Source organism: Plecotus auritus, assembly GCF_963455305.1.
Source record: "Plecotus auritus genome assembly, chromosome: 8".
Lineage (NCBI taxonomy): Eukaryota > Metazoa > Chordata > Mammalia > Chiroptera > Vespertilionidae > Plecotus > Plecotus auritus.
Genome location: NC_137782.1, coordinates 114,915,272 through 114,931,756, shown reverse-complemented (window position 1 = coordinate 114,931,756; position 16,485 = coordinate 114,915,272).

The following is a 16,485-nucleotide window of genomic DNA, read 5'->3' as shown; positions in this document are numbered from 1 at the left end:
ATTTTTGAGAATGCTTCCTCCTAGTCGACTTAGCCTTGAGTCCCAGCTGTACCTCACAAAATAGCCTTGCAAGATAGAACACTGTCAGCTTTCTGAAGAACAGCATGACCCTGTAAATAACATGGTCATCAATAACATGACCCTGACATTACTTAGGAAAAACTGTTTTGTCTTAAATTGTTTGCTCTGCAAAAACAAGATGTGGTAAATGTGCTTAAAAGTGGTCCTGCACAGAGTCGGGGCTGCTCTCTAGACTCCCTGTGTGGAGAAAGGCAGAGCAGTTGCCGGCCGGCTAATAAAGGCTCCCTAAATTTTAATTTGGTCTGGACTCCAGTGGTCGTTCACTCGCGTTCGCTCCACAACACAGGGACACACATGCTGCCTCACGACGTCTCTCCAGGAGGACTCCTGTCCCCCTCCCATAATGGTGGCTGCACTGGACGCTGCCTTTCTCCCAGCTGCACCTGCTCACCGACTCCTGGGTGCTCCCCCTGGCCACTTCCATGCCCCTAGGTTCCAGACACCACCCACGGATACCTGCTTGCTGAGCTGCTGGTTCTCCTTCTCTAGCTCCCTGTGCTGGAGGCTGCTCTCCTGCAGGGTCAGGGCGGCGTCCCGCAGCCCCTGGATGGTGCCCTGGAGGCTCTGCTTCTCTTTGTCCAGCTTCAGGAAACAGCTGGAGGCTGAAGAGCAAAGTGGAGTCAGAGCCCAGAGTCCAGGGGCCTCAGCTTCTGCTCTCTGCCCCCGGCCCTGAGATGGCCATAACCCCGATTCCTCGGTTTGGGGGGACGGGATGGTCAGATGGATGCCCTCCCTTTTTTCCAGGGTGCTGTTGTTGTCTGCATCTGAGGGCTCCTCGGGAGGTTATGGCCCCTCTGCTGCTCAGCTAGGTTTATTAGGGAAACAACCAGAGTGTAAGCAGAAAGCAGGTTGCGGTGGAGAAGCCAATGCAAAAGTTCAAGAGTGTGGAACTGCTGGCACCACTTTTTGCAAAGTTATAACCTGACCATCAAGTCAAGGATTTCAGAAACTAACAGAGATGGCAAAGAGAGTGCGTTCTCTGTGCCAGCCTCAGAGTGGGGGGAGTCCGGGTGGCTCAGCCGAGGGTGTAGGGGGGCACGATCATTGTCCTGCATGTCTGTGGGTGGTAGAGGCCATGTACTCGCCATCTCAGGGTGAGGCCCTTCAGACAGAGATTTCATTTTGTCCGTTCACAATTGCATTGAAAAAGAATGAGACAGTATATCTAAGTTGCTTTAAAAATTCTAAGCGAAATGAAAACATAAGGTAAAGCCAGAAAAAGGCAGATTTCCTCCGTTGCTTTGAAGCAGCTTGAATGCAGAACAGAAAAGGGAGCGCAGACCTGAGGAGAATGGGAGTTCTCGGCCCCTCCCTGCCACCAGCAGGTGCGTGACTTTGGCTAAGTCCCGGGTCTTGTTCAGGAGGAAAACATGAATGCATGAGGGGTCAGGGTTGTTCCCTCAGCTGTCCCTCCAGGGCCACACACTCAGCCCTGGGAGCCTTATCACACTGTACTGCTAATAGGGCAGCTCACGAGCACCCCAAGAAGCATAGCAGTGTGTATCTTTGGGTAAGACAAGAGCGATAAGAACAGCCATCCTTTGTTGGCACCCCGTGGGCCAGGCACAGCCTAACGCTTCACTGTCTCCTCACAAGATACCCATAGCAATCCTGTGAGGCAGCTTCATTGCCCCCATTTTGCAGATAAGAAAACTGAGGTTTAGGAGAAGTCACCTGGCTAACAAGTAGAGGAGCCAGGACTTTAAACCAGGCCTTTCCTACTCAAGAAGCCACCACACCAACCACACCAAAGTGCATTCACGCTTTGTTCGTGAGCTGCCAGCTAAGCAGTAGGAGTTGGGAACACCAAGAAGGAGTCAGTCAGTGACCTGAAATGGCTCACAGGCTACACTGAGCATCTGACTCAGGGAGGCTTTCCAACCCCATCAGCCACCCTGGTCCCTAACAGAAGCACATTTGGTCTGAGCCAGTCCCTGACAGCCGCACCGCTTCTGTGTCCCACCAGGGGGCAGTGGTGCTCCCCAGGAACCTGAACTCCCAGAGCCTGGGTTCCCAGGAGGGGGAGACACCAAACCACAGAAAGAACTAACTCCCACACAGACTCCTAGTTCAATGAACTGATTTTAGGCTTGGAACGGATGGGAGACCTTGAAGAGAAGGAATACCTAGCTGCTTTCAACAGCCTTTGCATGACGCTGAGGAATGTTGCTCAGAATTGAAAAGCAGCCCCTCCCCAAACCAGCCACAGGCCGTCCTGACTCTGCAGAGCTCGAAGCAAGCCTTCACCTGCACTCTCAGGTACATGCATATGATTGTTGGACAGGGGAACTGGCTTGTTGTTTGCCAGGTGCTGAGGCTCCTGCTGTACTGTCTGCCGCCCCACCCACCTTCTCTAGCCAACCCCACACCTCCTCTGGGGGCAAATGCCAGAGGGAGAGGAAGAGGCCTGGGTCTCCTGAACAGCAGCCCCTGAGCAGCCCCTGCCCAGGAAGAAGGAGAGCAGACTACACCCATCTGCCTGATTATGAAAGCAATGGAGGAAACCATGCCCCGGGGGCAACTATAATGGGGTTTAGTGACCACTGGGGATGTCTCCTGCATCCAGAGTTTCCAGTGCTCCAGGGAGAGATCTGAGTGTCAGCATGCTGTCACCTGGAAGCTCCTGGGCCTGGCCGAATGGGAACTGATAAATCTGGCAACACTTCTTTGCATTTCATGTGCTGACTTCAAGGCTGCCAGGTCCTTCATGTTCTTGGGAGAACTGCAATGAAACAGTTCCAAATGGCCCTTGGATAAAACCCTATTTACTTGGACTGAGCATGGGCTGACACTTATGATGAGCCAAGGGCTCAGCTCCCTGGGTGAGGGAGAAGCCAAACAGTCAGCTGTTCTTGGAGAAGGCCCTTGGTATCCATTGAAGTGTAATTGTCTTAAATCAGGCTGGCTCCCAGGCACCAGGGGCTGCTGCCTACCCTCTGACAGCTGCTCCAGCTCCCAGCGCAGGTGGCCCGACTCCTCCACACTCTGCCACTGTGCAGCCTTGAGGGCCAAGTTCTCCTCCCGCAGCTCCTCAAGGTGTTTCTGGTCTGTGTACTGGGTCTAGGACAGAAAGGGTGTGGTCTGGTGAGGATGCGGCCTGGGGCACGCTCTGAACAGGCCCCAGCCCCCGTGCATCTGCCCTCATTTCCTCAGGATGAAGGGCCTCCATGCCCCTGATCACTTCCAAAAACACAGCTGCACAGAAATGACCCAAACACTCAGCCCAGCTGTGAGACTTACAACCACTAGAAGGTATGTTGACACAGTGACCTAGGGGATGAAGACACCCGAGGTCTCTGAGCCGTGTCTGAACAAAGTGACGTACAGCACAGGGCTTTAAAGCAAGCGCTATGATGGTGGCAGCTCTGTGGCCCCTTAGCAGGCCTAACGCCTTGGAAAGGCCATAGGGACTCACACAGCACAGCTCAACCCACACCATAAATGCCAGCAGAGACCCATTTTGCAACAGATGCCCACATCCATCCATCCTCACAGGAAAGCAACACAGCATCAGGCCCTCTCTGCGTTGGGACCCTTAAGTGGTGCCCACTCAAGCCGCTGAGCTTAGCAAGCGACTCTCCGCCGTCAGCGGGTCACTGTGTCAGCAGCAGCACCAACCCAGTAGCTGAACATCAGAGAAGGGCACAACATGAACCTGAAACTGGCCCTCTCTGTGTTACACATGGCGACAACAGCCTGTCCTACCAACTGTAGGTGGCGCAGCTTCGATTTCAGCTGCATGTTGTCGTCCTCAAGCTCGTACAGCTTATCGATCCGGGACCGAGCGACAGTCAGCTGCTCCTGGAGAATGCCCTTGGTGTCCATTAAAGTATAATTGTCTTCAATCAGCTCCTGGTCAGCAAGAACACACACGAGAGCCATCTGGTTAAGGCCCCTGGTCATGACGACAGCGCTTCCAGGCACCTGGACCCAAACCAACAACCTAGGGATGACTCTGCTGCCGCGGGAAGTTCTGTCTCCGCTTTTGAGCCCCTGCCCTTCTCCATGAGGCCAGGCCAGATGGGAAACTCCCCAAAGCAAGACACCATTTAAATTCGGGAAGGAAACACTGTGAGAGCATCTGACATGTACAGCCTCGGGTGGTGGGAAGAGTGCACCTGCTAACAGGTGTGGGACTTGGCTGAGCCCCACTCCTTAACAAGGAAGGGGTGGGGCTGAGAGTCAGTCCTGGGTTTCAGGGCTGAGTCTAGGCCCCTCAACTCAACAGTCACTCCACTGATCTGGGTCCTAAAACAAAATTCAGATGAGCTTTTGTTCAATATGCAGTTCCTATTTGAACATTTCACACACCGGCTCTCAGCAGTTTCCTGGAAATGAGGGGTCTGTAAGACACAACAAACAAGTACTATGGCCTCTGTGTGTCAGACACATGCTGAGTATGGAGCACACTCCTTCCCCAGTGCCCAGCACACACAGAGGAGCCGTTCAGCTCATTCCCCTCATCCCTGGTCCTGCCCCCGGAGCCCTCCCAGTGCCACACACTGTCTTAGGGGGCTGAGTCTCCCCTGAATGCCCTCACAGTTTGTGAGCACCCCTACATAGGGACATGGGAGCAGTTTCCCAAACTTTCTCAGGGAGCAGTTTTCCAATGCTTGCCCCGCTCATGGGTTCTAACAACTGGGCATGGGCCAGTAGCTCCTGCTTATCTATCACGTGTTCATTTCCCCGCACAGAAACCATGCACCTACCGCCAGTGGACACGGTTCTGGTCAAAGCCTGGCAGCGGGAAGGGCATGGTCACTGACTCTGGCTTCTCCTGGCTGCCCGCTCTCTGCCTGTCCCCAGCCCTGCACTTGGTGCTCTCTGCACATTCACTCTTCACAGCAGCCCCCAGAGGGAGGCAGGGACAGTCCCTTCCTACACAGGAAGAGGCTGCCTTCGGTCAATTAAAGAATGAGCCCCAAGTCACAAAGCCAGCCAGGGGTGAAGCTGGGCTTGAACTCAGGCTGGAGAGCTCCAGACCTGTCTCTTCACTGCCCTCAGCGGCCTGCACCCCATCCTTAAGGATCCCGCGTGGGTAAGGAGCCCCGACTACTACCAGAGATGTGAGCCGGAGCACATGGAGGGGCTTCAAGCAGGAAGAAGGCTAAGCTCTCCCGCTTTGGCCACTGCCTCCAGCATTCTGATCTAGTGTTCCAGCCGGTCTACCCACCAGTCCTTGCCAGTATCACCATCCTCCCAGGCCCTGAGCTCCCATAGCACAGCCTGCCCCTTCACATTTACAACCAACTCCTACACAGCCTTCAAATCCCAGCTGGAATAGCACCCTCTGAGAAGGACTTCAACTCTACTCTGTCCCACCCACTGAGTCAGGTGCTGCGCACCCAGAGAGCCTACTAGGAGCAAAACACAGAGCTTGCCTGTCCCCCACCCCAGGCTAGTTCTGCAGGGCAGAACTATGCACTTCTGTTCTCGTGGGGCTCCCAGAAGTGTTCAAAGACACTTGTCAGCTGAATCACGCCATGAGGGGGAATCAGAGGTGCCATGTGAGTTGGGCCCTGAAGGACCTGGAGACAGGCAGGGATGGACAAGTGTCCAGAAGCAGAGTACAGCGTGGAACTAGATGATTTATAGCTACTATTCCCATGTGCCCCATGTATTAGGCAGCAGAAATATCTAAACTTGCTTTGCACAGCCCACTACCGCAGAAGTGAGAGACCAGACCCCAGGAAGCTGTGCCCGAGTCCTAAAGTGACAAAGGCTGGGCCTGGAAGAGGCAGAGAGTGTGAGACCACCAGACTTGAGGCCGATCTTAAACCCAACTCCTACCTGCCTTGCCACCACCCATTCTGCCCCTCCCTGCACAGTCGAATCCAGGGGCCCCATCTGTGGATAGAACTCCCTGGGATAAGCTCACTAGAAACGTGTTCCTATCGATGCCACACGGTGCCAGTGCACGAGGCGCTCAGAGGCGCCTGGACCACCACTCCTGTGATGGACGGGGACAAGGCTTGCCCCACACCCAGCAAGTGGAGTGAGAGCTGGGACTGTGCCTGCCGAGCCTCCGCCTCTCAGAGCAAGCCCTGCCCAGGAAGCTAAGTGCCATCCCTCTCGGAGGGGCAGAGACAGGCCCAGCTGGCCCTCACCTGCTCAGGACGCTCATGGCACCTGCACGTCTGCCCTCCGGTATCGGGAATTTCAGCCAAGGACAAAGCATGGGACCAGAGGGACCTTCCAGGCACTCTCTCTCCACCCCGGCCCCTGGCAGCAGAGGTGGGACTGTTTGCAAAGGGAAGTCAAGGACCACCGGTGCACCCCCACTTCCCACTGTGCCTAGGGGTGCCCAGGCCTCTCTCCTCAAGTTGGGGCCCTGACACCCTCCCCTTTTATGTGCTTGTCAGTGCTGACACTGGACGGTCTCTCGGGGAGGGCATCCGGGCCGTCTGTGGCTCCCCCTGTACCCATAGGAGAGCCCCTGCCTGGTGGGTGTCCACATGACAGTCGTGCTCGGCTCTCTGCTCCACTGACCATCACACCCGACACTGTCACCATTCCAAAGGAGACAAAACCTCTGATCCCCCGTCCTTCTCCCCAGGCTGCAAGTCTTTTCATGCTGAGATGGTTTTTACGTGACTTGTGGGGTCTCTACCAAGTGCCTTGTGTGTGCCAGCCCCAGGCATGCAGTCGGACAGGACCCTGCCCCTGCCCCTGCCCTCAGGGGCTTGAGCTGCACTCAGGAAACCTGTCCCAGCAGGGCTGAGGGAGGCCTGCGCATGGCCTGCAGGGCTGTTGGAACCACTGCCATGTAAGCCTGCGGGCGCGAGCACTGTCCTCACTCCTCCCTGGGCCCTGGCGCACGGGCCTTGGAGAACAGTGGGACTCATCCCCTATGTGGCCTGGCCTCCATGGACCACGCTGTTTCTCTTGTAATTCATTTACTAATGCCAAGTTTAAGGCATTATTAGTTTCACAGCAAAATTATTAATCGATATTAAAAAGTTTGCTGCTGTTATCCAGAGGCACGCACCTTGAGAACATGGAAAAGGGGTTCCATGAGAAACTCTGCAAAAGCCCAGAAGCTCCGAGTGCAGGGAGCGAGTCTTGCTTTGTGATCAATCCCCTGCTCCTGGCCCAGGGCTCGGCGCCACAGAGGCCTTCAGTCACCGCCTCTGCATGACTGAGTGAGGCTGCTTGGACAGGCCCAGAAAAGACACAGAGACAGAGGCTGAGCCCTGAAACCCACCCACATCCACAGGGCAGAGTGTCGGCTGAGATGTGGGGGCTGCGGAGGCCGCAGCCTGGGGAAGCTTGCACATGACCTTCCACAACCCTCCCACCTGTGGCATTTCCAGTGAGTGAGGGTGCCCGTGCCCCACACCTGTCTGTGCTGCAGATGGATGCCCTTCATCACCAGCAGGGCCAGGGGACCATTTCCAGGACTAAGCCAAGAGCTGGCCTCCCACCCCCACCCCTGCCTGGGCCAGGCTGCTTTGGCACAGCACCCAGGGCGCCTTCTCCCACGGGACTAGGGGAGCGAGCCACCAACATTCCTGGGGAATAGACACACCCTGAACCTAGTCCATCCCCAACCGCTACCACTTGGCCCAGGGACCCCGGGGCCTGTCTGCAGCAGGAGAGCATGTTGAGGTCTCTGGCCAAACCGCCTGCCCCCAGCGCACCTGCCTACCAGCAGCGTGGCCGGGAGAGGGACAGCCTGTGCTGATAGACCTGTGTTCCCCTCACAAGCTTCCTGCTGGAAATGGTATGATTTCCTACATCCAGCAGGCCCCTCAGTGTGCGCTGACATCCTGATTTCACCCAGCTCCCTCCTACTGCCTCCAAATGCCGGGCTCAGCAGAGGAGGCAACCTTCCCAAATCCTCAAAGAGAGGGTCTGGAACCCGCTGTTGACGTGAAGCAGTCGGATGTGTGTTCAGAGCGTCAATAACCCTGCCTGGGTCTTGATTCAGTCCCCCCTTAGCCCTAACACCCTCCCCTGAACGGACTCATAACCTCAGGATCCGAGTAGGCTACACCACAGAGAGCTTAATATGGGACTTGCCCAAATACCAGGTATCTAACCTCTTTCATTGTAAAAACCTCATAGACTAGTACAGTTATCTCTGTTTTACAGATGAGGAAATAGTCCTGGTAAGATTTAGCCACAAAAATTACAAGGAGTCTTAAAAAAAAAAATTAGTGACTAGAAAGTCATCACTGTGGCATGAAGGAGGAGAAGAAAAAGCCCTAAAAGAATGAGGGCCCTTCAACCACATTCCCAACCCTGTTCTTTCCACCAACAGAGGGAGCCCAGGGGTCGTGCAGACAAGTTGGGGTGCAGGGAGAGGGCCAGCTGGGGAGGCATCGCTGCCCCTCTCCCCTCTTCCAGGACACAAGTTCCCAGGCTGGGCTCACCTTCATGCGGGCTGCATAGAAGTCTACATCTTTCTGAGTCTGCCTGAGGCCCATCGCCTCCCTCTCCAGCCTCTGCATGCGGCTCGCTTTCTCCCTCAGGGAGTCCAGCTCAGACAGGGCGACACGAGCAGACTGGGCGCTGGCCGCCAGCTCCATGTTCTGGGAGGTGGGCAAAGGCAGGGGACCTGGCTCAGGGCACCCTCGGGGCTGGGGAAGGCCCAGGTCCCTGCAGCCCCAGGAGAAGGCAGGGGCGGCCAGGCTGGTCCATGCGCAGGCCCCTGAGTGAGGCCCCACATGCTGTCACTGAAGCATGTCACCCCACAGCAGCTCCCAGGACAACTGGCTCTCAGGCAGCGCTGCTTTGAGCGAGAAGGAGAGAGCCCCCAGGTCACATTCCAGGACCTAGGGCCACGGTGACTAAGATGCCCTAGCCCCCCAGCCATCCCTATAGGACAGGTCTCCCGCTCACATCACGATGGGCCTCCTGCAGCTCCAGCAGCAGCTGGTCCACCTCATGCCTGGTGTCCACCAGCTGCTCCGTCTTCTTCTCCCTGGGGGTGATGGGAGGACGTGGTGAGGGCTTCCTCAGAAACACCTGGAAAGCCCACCACCTGTGAGACCCCAGAGGGGAAGGAGAGGGGACCTGGCTTCTGGGCGTGAGGAGGGCGTCTGCACCCGGGGCTGCAAAAATGCTCCTGACTCCAAGGTGAGCTTTAAGTTTTCAATGCCTGCTCTCAGAACAATCACAGACCTGAGCTTTCCTCTGAGGGTGCGGGACAGGGAAGGAGCCCCCGGAGCCATTCACCCTCCACAGCCAGGCAGGCAGCGAGGCCCACTGGTGGGTAAGTGAAGGCAGGCAACTCCCAAGATACCAGGCATGGTGCCATCACCAGCTGCAGGTAAGGGGGAGCAGGCCCACCAGACAGGACAGGAAAGTCACATCCTCCCTCCAGCCAAGAGCACCCACACTGGGCCAGAGGGTGAGCAGCAGACTGCTGCTCTGAGCCTGCCATGTCTGGACTGGCAGGAGCCCTAAAGGCCCAGCAGAACCCTGCTGTGCAGGCCCAGGGAGGGGAAGGGAGGGAGTGGGCTACCCAGGGCCCAACAGGGACCAGGCTCAAAGCAGAGCTCAGTCACTCCCGGGTACTTGTGAGAGCGCCCCCGTTTGCTGCCCCGCATGGCAGTGAACCACATGTGCTAGCAGGTGTGATGACACAGGGCACAAGGGCAGAAAGAACGGCGTCAATGGGGGACTCACAGCTCCTTCCTGACGCCGTGCAGCCTGGCCTTGGTGTCCGCCAGCTCCACGGCCAGGTGCTGTGTGTCCTCGCTGGGGCGGCTGCTGGTGTCCCGCTCCAGGGTCAGGGTCACGATCAGCTACAGAGGGCAGACAGAGGGTTCTCACCAGTGTGTTCCTGTGCCTGGCACAGAGCCCGCACTACAACTTGCTGAAGAATGACCAAAAGATGGAAGAAGTAAAAGAGTAGATGCCACGCTAGGAGGGAGGCAGGAGAAAGGTGTGTGTGTGTGGGGGGGGCGGTGGTTAAAATGCGAGGATATATTTAGTGAGACAGCAGGGCCAAGTGAATGGAGCAGGGCCCCCAAGCTCAACTTCTGTCCTCACGCAGGTGTCTGGGAAGGGGACTGGGCCCTGCAGGGAAAGTGCCCTCGCCCTGCCCCCAAGGGAAATGGTCCAGGGGGACAGGCAGTGTGCATGCCTGAGAGGAAGTCAGGATGAGGAGCCAGGCCCATAACTAGGGCCTCAGGCCCAAACCCCTCCCCACCTGTCCCCCAGCTGCTGGGCCACCTGCAAACACACCTCCCTGCAACTGTCTCGCTCATCCACGAGCCTCCTGAGGTGAAACGCCATGTTCCTCGAGAGGGACTGCAGCTCCTCCAGGGCCATGTCTGGGACCTCCAACCACTGCAGGTCAAACAGGCTCTCCTGGTGGTGGGTCACCTGGGGGCACACAGGGGCACGGTGCTGTGGAGGCCGGGCTGGGAGCAGCTGTGGGGTCCCTGAGAGCACCCACCTCCCAAGGCCACGCCCCCTGGGACCTAGGCCTACTCTCCCACAGCTGACCCCCCTCACTGACATTATTAACCCTCAGCCACTACATTTCTGTGGGGGGCGGGGAGGTGCCTCAGCAAGCTCAGCCACACTGTGCAGGGAGCTCTTTACTCACACACCACTGCTGCTGTCACACTAGTTCAAGGAGGACACTGACTTCACACCAGACAGCACTCCTCACAGTGTGGGAGCTCCCTAACTGTCCCTGGGGATTTCAGTCACGCACCATCCATGTATCACACAAAGAAGGTGAGCCTTGGGAGGGGAGGGTGAGGAGGGATAGCATCTTATTTCTTAAAATAGAATCTAATGCGAAGATGGCAACACATTAGAACGCTTCTGTCAGAATGTTGGGTCCATGACCGTCTTATGTTACTTTTTGAGGAAACATTTCATAACCTGAAGTACTTTCCAGGTGAGCCTGTATCTCCTCCCCATAGGCCACACAGGCCCACCTGGTTTCCCCTTTCCGCCAGGTATGAGCGCAGGCCCCAGCCTCATCCTCACTGGGCAGCCTCTCCTCCAACTGCCAACATCACCTTCTTCAACCCAGGGACAGGCCCTTGACGGGGAATCAAACCTGCAACCCTTTGGTCTGCAGTCCAACACTCTAACCACTGAGCAAAACCATCTAGGGCCTGACCTCACCTTCTTAACCTGAGCCCCCAGACCAGCCCGAGGAGGCAGGTCTGTTTCCAGTCCGTGTCTTCTCAGTGTGGGAAGATGGGTGTTAGTGCACTCAGGCCTCAAGAGGGGAAACAAATGGCAATCCACTGAGTGAGGTGCACCAACAAAGGTCTTACATTTCCCAGAGGAGCAAATGGAAGGGGAGAGCACCTCAAAAAACCCTGCTACCCTGCTCGGCTGGTTTCACTAAGTGGTTTGAGTGTCAGCCTGGGGAACAAAGGTTCTCAGGCTAAATTCTCAGTCAAAGGCACATACCTCAGTTGGTGCTTTGATCCTGGCCCCTTGTGGTAGGCAACCAGTTGATGTCGCTCTCTGACATCAATGTCTCTCTCTCACCTCCCTCAGCCCTTTTCCTGCTTCCTTTTCACTCTTTCTAAAAATCAATGGAAAAATACCCTCGGGTGAGGATTTTAAAAAAAATCAGAATGGCCCTCAGGCTAACAGGTGGCAGCTCACCATCATGAATGGCTGAGCCTATTTAGGTCAATGCTCACTTCCCCTCCACTTCCACCAGTTGCTTCCCTCTCCCGCTCCAGTGCTGACTCAGCACCCAGCACCCACGGTGCCTGGGGCTGGGTGCCCATCAGCCCAGCCTGTCCCTGGTGCCAGCCTGAGGTGCTGTGTTCACCGGCCCCTGCCAGCCCCACACCTGCTCCTAGGTGCTCCTGCTCATGTCTTTTTCATGCCTTTATCTCATCTGTCCAATCAGACTGAAGGCTGAACCACATCTCCTAAATTAACTAAATCATACAAGGCTTCTTCTGGAGGAGTGGGGGTGGGATGTCAGGGAAATACACTTTCAGGTTGGTGGCTGCCCCACAGGCCCGGTTTCCAGGGAAACCACTTCTCTGCTGTGACCACCTCTGCCAAGGTCCATGGCAGAGGGGCTGCCCTCAGTGCAGAGCCCTCCCTCCCCCACCTCAGGGCCGAGTCTGCAGAGACAGCCCTTCTGGGACTTGGCAGCCTGTGTCTCTGCCAGGTCACTGACAGAAACAGAGACCCTTTCCCCTGGAAGATCAGCCATGGGAAGCAGAGCCACATGGGCCAGAACACATTTCAGGGTAAATAAAATTCTGAGCCCAACCCCCTTGACAGTACTTAAAACCAGCCTGGCTCCATATTAGGCAAGAACAGGAGACAAACGGAGGCTTGATTTGGGTGTTGAAAATTTTTTTTTTTTTAATTTTTACCCCCATTTTGTTTTAGCTTGCTAATAACTACCTTTCCAAACAGGTTCAACATGTCTGGTGTGTGAAACCTAAAATTAGGAAATTCACTAGTGGGTGATGTAGTCTTTAAACTTTCCCTTGGGATTGAGAGCATGCCTCCTGGTTGCCACCGGAGTGGGGGTCCACGGCTAAGCCCCACAAAGCCAGCCACACACCTACCTCCCGGATATGGGCCATGATCCCGGCCTGGGTCTCAATGTCCAGCTGTTGGATTTTTTCAATAAACTCCCCTTTCCTGTCGCACTGCGGAGGTAACACGTGTTAATGGAAGCATTCTGCAAGTGAGGCAACCTGGGCCCACCACAGCCACAGAAATAGTTTCCATATGACCGGCCCACCAGCCCCTGGCTTCCTCCTTTATAACCAAGAACTTGTCCTCCCTCCCATCCCTTAGACAGAGGTTTCTCTAGAAGTTGCTCTGACTACCCACAGCGGAATCACCAGGGGTACTTGTTTTCAAAAAGCCCATCAGGTTGAAAACGCTGGCGGTGAAGCACAGAAATCTGCACGTTAAACAAGCTCCAGTGACTCTTAAACCAGATAAGGTCAAGAGCACCAGGGATGACAACCTTCATCTTCAAAGGGCCGGATGGTGGGAACATCACAGAGTCTGAGGGCTATTTAGTCTCAGCTCTGCCATTGTGCTGTGCCAGCAGCCAGAGATAATACATGAAGAATCGAGTGGGGCCCTGTGCCCATGAAAGTTTTTTTTACAAAATCAGGAGTTGGTCAGATGGGGCCCCCGGCTAGATGGGGAACAAAGGTTCTCAGGTTTTGGTCTAGGTGTTCCTATACCGGGGACAATTTGCTAAGGGCACCCAGGGCTGAGGAATCCCCACTTGCTTCTTGCCAAAGGTGCCCTGGGCCTAGAATCGGCTGCCACCTAATGAGTGGTCCCTTCTCTCAGGAAGCCGGGACATGTCATGTTGGACTGAAGGCAGCTCCCCTTCTACCTCAGTCACTATGGGGAGTTTGTCTCCACAAACCCACACACAAGACGGCAAGGGCAGGCCCCTTCCACCCTTGCCCAAGCCCTACCTGGACAGCACAGCCCAGCACCAGCACCAGCATCTTCTTCATTTCCTCCATACTCTTTGCTAAATCAAAAGAACAACATATTTAAATAGACTCATCTCCTCATAAAATCTCACAAGCGATATACCACTCTGCTGTTGGGGGGAAAATTATATAAGCTAAAATAAATCATTTCAACTTGGGTGTACCCCGCCACCTGTTTCTACGTATGGGCTTGTATATTATTTAAGCCAAATGAGAATTTTGTACATAACTATTTGTGGTCCTTTCCCACTCAAATATGTCATAAATGTCTTCCCATGATAATCCATGAACTTCAACATCAGCATCTCTTGTTAGTATGTGCAGGAAGCAAGCCCAATGGCAGAGAGGTGTCTCCGGAGGAAGTGCAGAGTGGGCGCTAACATGAGGTGCACACAACTCTACCTGTTCATCGTGCAGCACTACAAATAGACAAGCCCCAGACGCATCCCCCAGCTTCACTCAGCCCACATCCTGCACATCTGTCCCACCCCTGTGGGGAAGCACGGGACTTGGTTGGAAAGTCTGTAAGGAGGATTCTCCAAAAGGTTGGGGACCTCTGGGGGCACCTTGCCAAAGGAGGCAGCCTTGCCTTGACTTTTCCTAACAAGTCCGATCCCCCAGGGTTTTTTGCTAGAATTTCTATGTTGAGTCTTTAAAGACCAGCCCTTGTAGAAGCACATACTTTCTCAAGGATGCTTACCTTGCTAATTGTATCTAGAGGTTCCTTTTAGTTCCAGCTGTTATGACAATAAAAGCCAAAGGAGGCAGGCGAACAGGGTACTTGGCGATAGCCAAGTAGTGCCTTAGCCTCTCTTTCACAGAAGCGTGTGTTACAGTCATCATTCATCCGCTCAGGGTCTGCCTGCAGCCCCGGCACACCCCCTCCTCCTCCTGTTTCTCAGTGTCAGTGTTTGGCTGGAGGCTTCCAAAGAAAACCCCAGATAACATACAGATATCACTTTTGATCCTCTCATACTTACTTTGCACAAAGGCTACAAATTTACTCAACCAACTTCCTTCCAGAGGCTCAAGTTTTCAGTGTTTTAATCTAAATGATGCTAAACAACATCTTAGTGGTTAGGTTCTTTGGTTTTTAGAAGAAAGAAGAGCAATTCATTTTTTAAAAATATTTTTAGAGGAAAGGGAGAGAAAGACAAACTCGATCTGCTCACCCACTCTTTCCCTAGCTTGAGACAGAGCCGGAAACCCAGGCATGTGCCCTAACCAGGAATCAAACCAGCAACTTTTTGGTGCACAGGACGATGTCCAACCAACTGACCCACACAGGCCAGGGCTTAGAGCAGGGCTGGGGAATGTCCGGCCGGAGGGCCATATCAGGCCCCAAAATCATTTGGCCTGGCCCTCCCAAAGCATTAGGAGTGAGGTAATCAAATGTTTGACTAAATATAGAAGCTAATTTTTAAGTTGATAATTTTGTATGGCCCAGGAATGATATCATACATACCCACATGGCCCTTGGCAGAGAAAAGGTTCTCCTCCCCTGGCTGCTGGTGTAAAGCAGATTCTTATTTACCTCTTTAGGGAAAGTTCATTCTTTGAACTTCTCCTACTGCCAAATTGCCAGGCAGAAAGGCTTTTACCATTTCACTCTCTCACAACCAACATATGATAAGCCCGATTTCAGACCCACACTAAAACTATCATACTGCTCCTTCTCAGCTCTGCCAATCAGACAGGACAAAACACACACACACACACACACACACACACACACACACACACACACCACACTTCATCACTGTACACTGTCTCCTTAATTGATTATGCATCTCCATGTGCTTATGAGTGCCAGCCACTTAGATCAACAGCATCAGAATACTGGGCTCTAGACCTGGCTGGTTACCAGAAGCAATATGATCCCACCAAGCTGTACCCTGTCCCCCAGCCTCAGTTCCCATCTCTGAAATGGAGACAGCTGGCCTGGGTGATGTGCAGAGTGGTTTGGGAGTAAAAAAAGTTCTCTAGCTTTCTAGCTTTCTCATCATATCCTGTTCTACTTGGGGGAGAAGGAATGTGCCAGAAATACATAGCATTGTTTTCTTGGAAGACTTACCCACACCCCCTTGCACTGTGCTAAATGGCCCAAGGTACCACCAACGACCCCTGGGATGAAGGAACCAAATTCATGTCCCAGGAATGAGTGTTGTGCTTTATTTCAGTTCCTTGCCTGTAAGGTGTATATGGAGTAATAGATGACCTCATCCTAATAGCTCTCAAATGAGAAATAGCTAAAAACAACCTTTCCTGTGATGAAGACACTATGGTTGAGTCTCAGAACTGGGGGCTAGACATTCACTAACCTAAACTGCACCCTCCTTGCCATCTCCCAGCCTGAAGAAGGGTGGGAGGGATGAGGGCTGGACCACAGGGTGCCCATGGACCATCCAGATCCCACTCTTAACAATATGCTCAATAAGGGTGGGTGCTGCAGATCCATCTACTACACACAAAGACTTCCCTTTGCTGATAAGTGTAGAACTTCCTCAGTGTTTAAAATGGAATAATTTCAAAGACTTGTGATTGTTATTTCACTTGAGGCATTTCATTTGGCCCCAAGGGCTCCAATCCATTGTCATTCAGAAATATAATCACCACCCTGACTCACTTCTCTATTCATGCTGAGCTGATGATCAGCCACATTTCAGTTTTTATTAAAAAAATGAAAGGGAATGAGCATAGGAGTGTAAAAGCCCCCAATCAGTCCCACCAAAACCTTTCCATGGCCACAGTGCTCTCACCCACCAGCCCATGTGCCCATGTGACCGTCCCACCCGCCCCCAAATCTGTCCCCAGATGACAGACAAGTGCTTCTTGTAAGCCCTTTGGTAGATATTACAGGCACAGACCCTCCCAGCCATCGCCAGCTCCTCTTCCTACAGTGATTCACCTCCCCCAGGCTTGTATATGGTGCTGTAGCCAGCAGAGAGCTGACACCCAGGGAGAAAGTGTTTGGAGGGCGTAG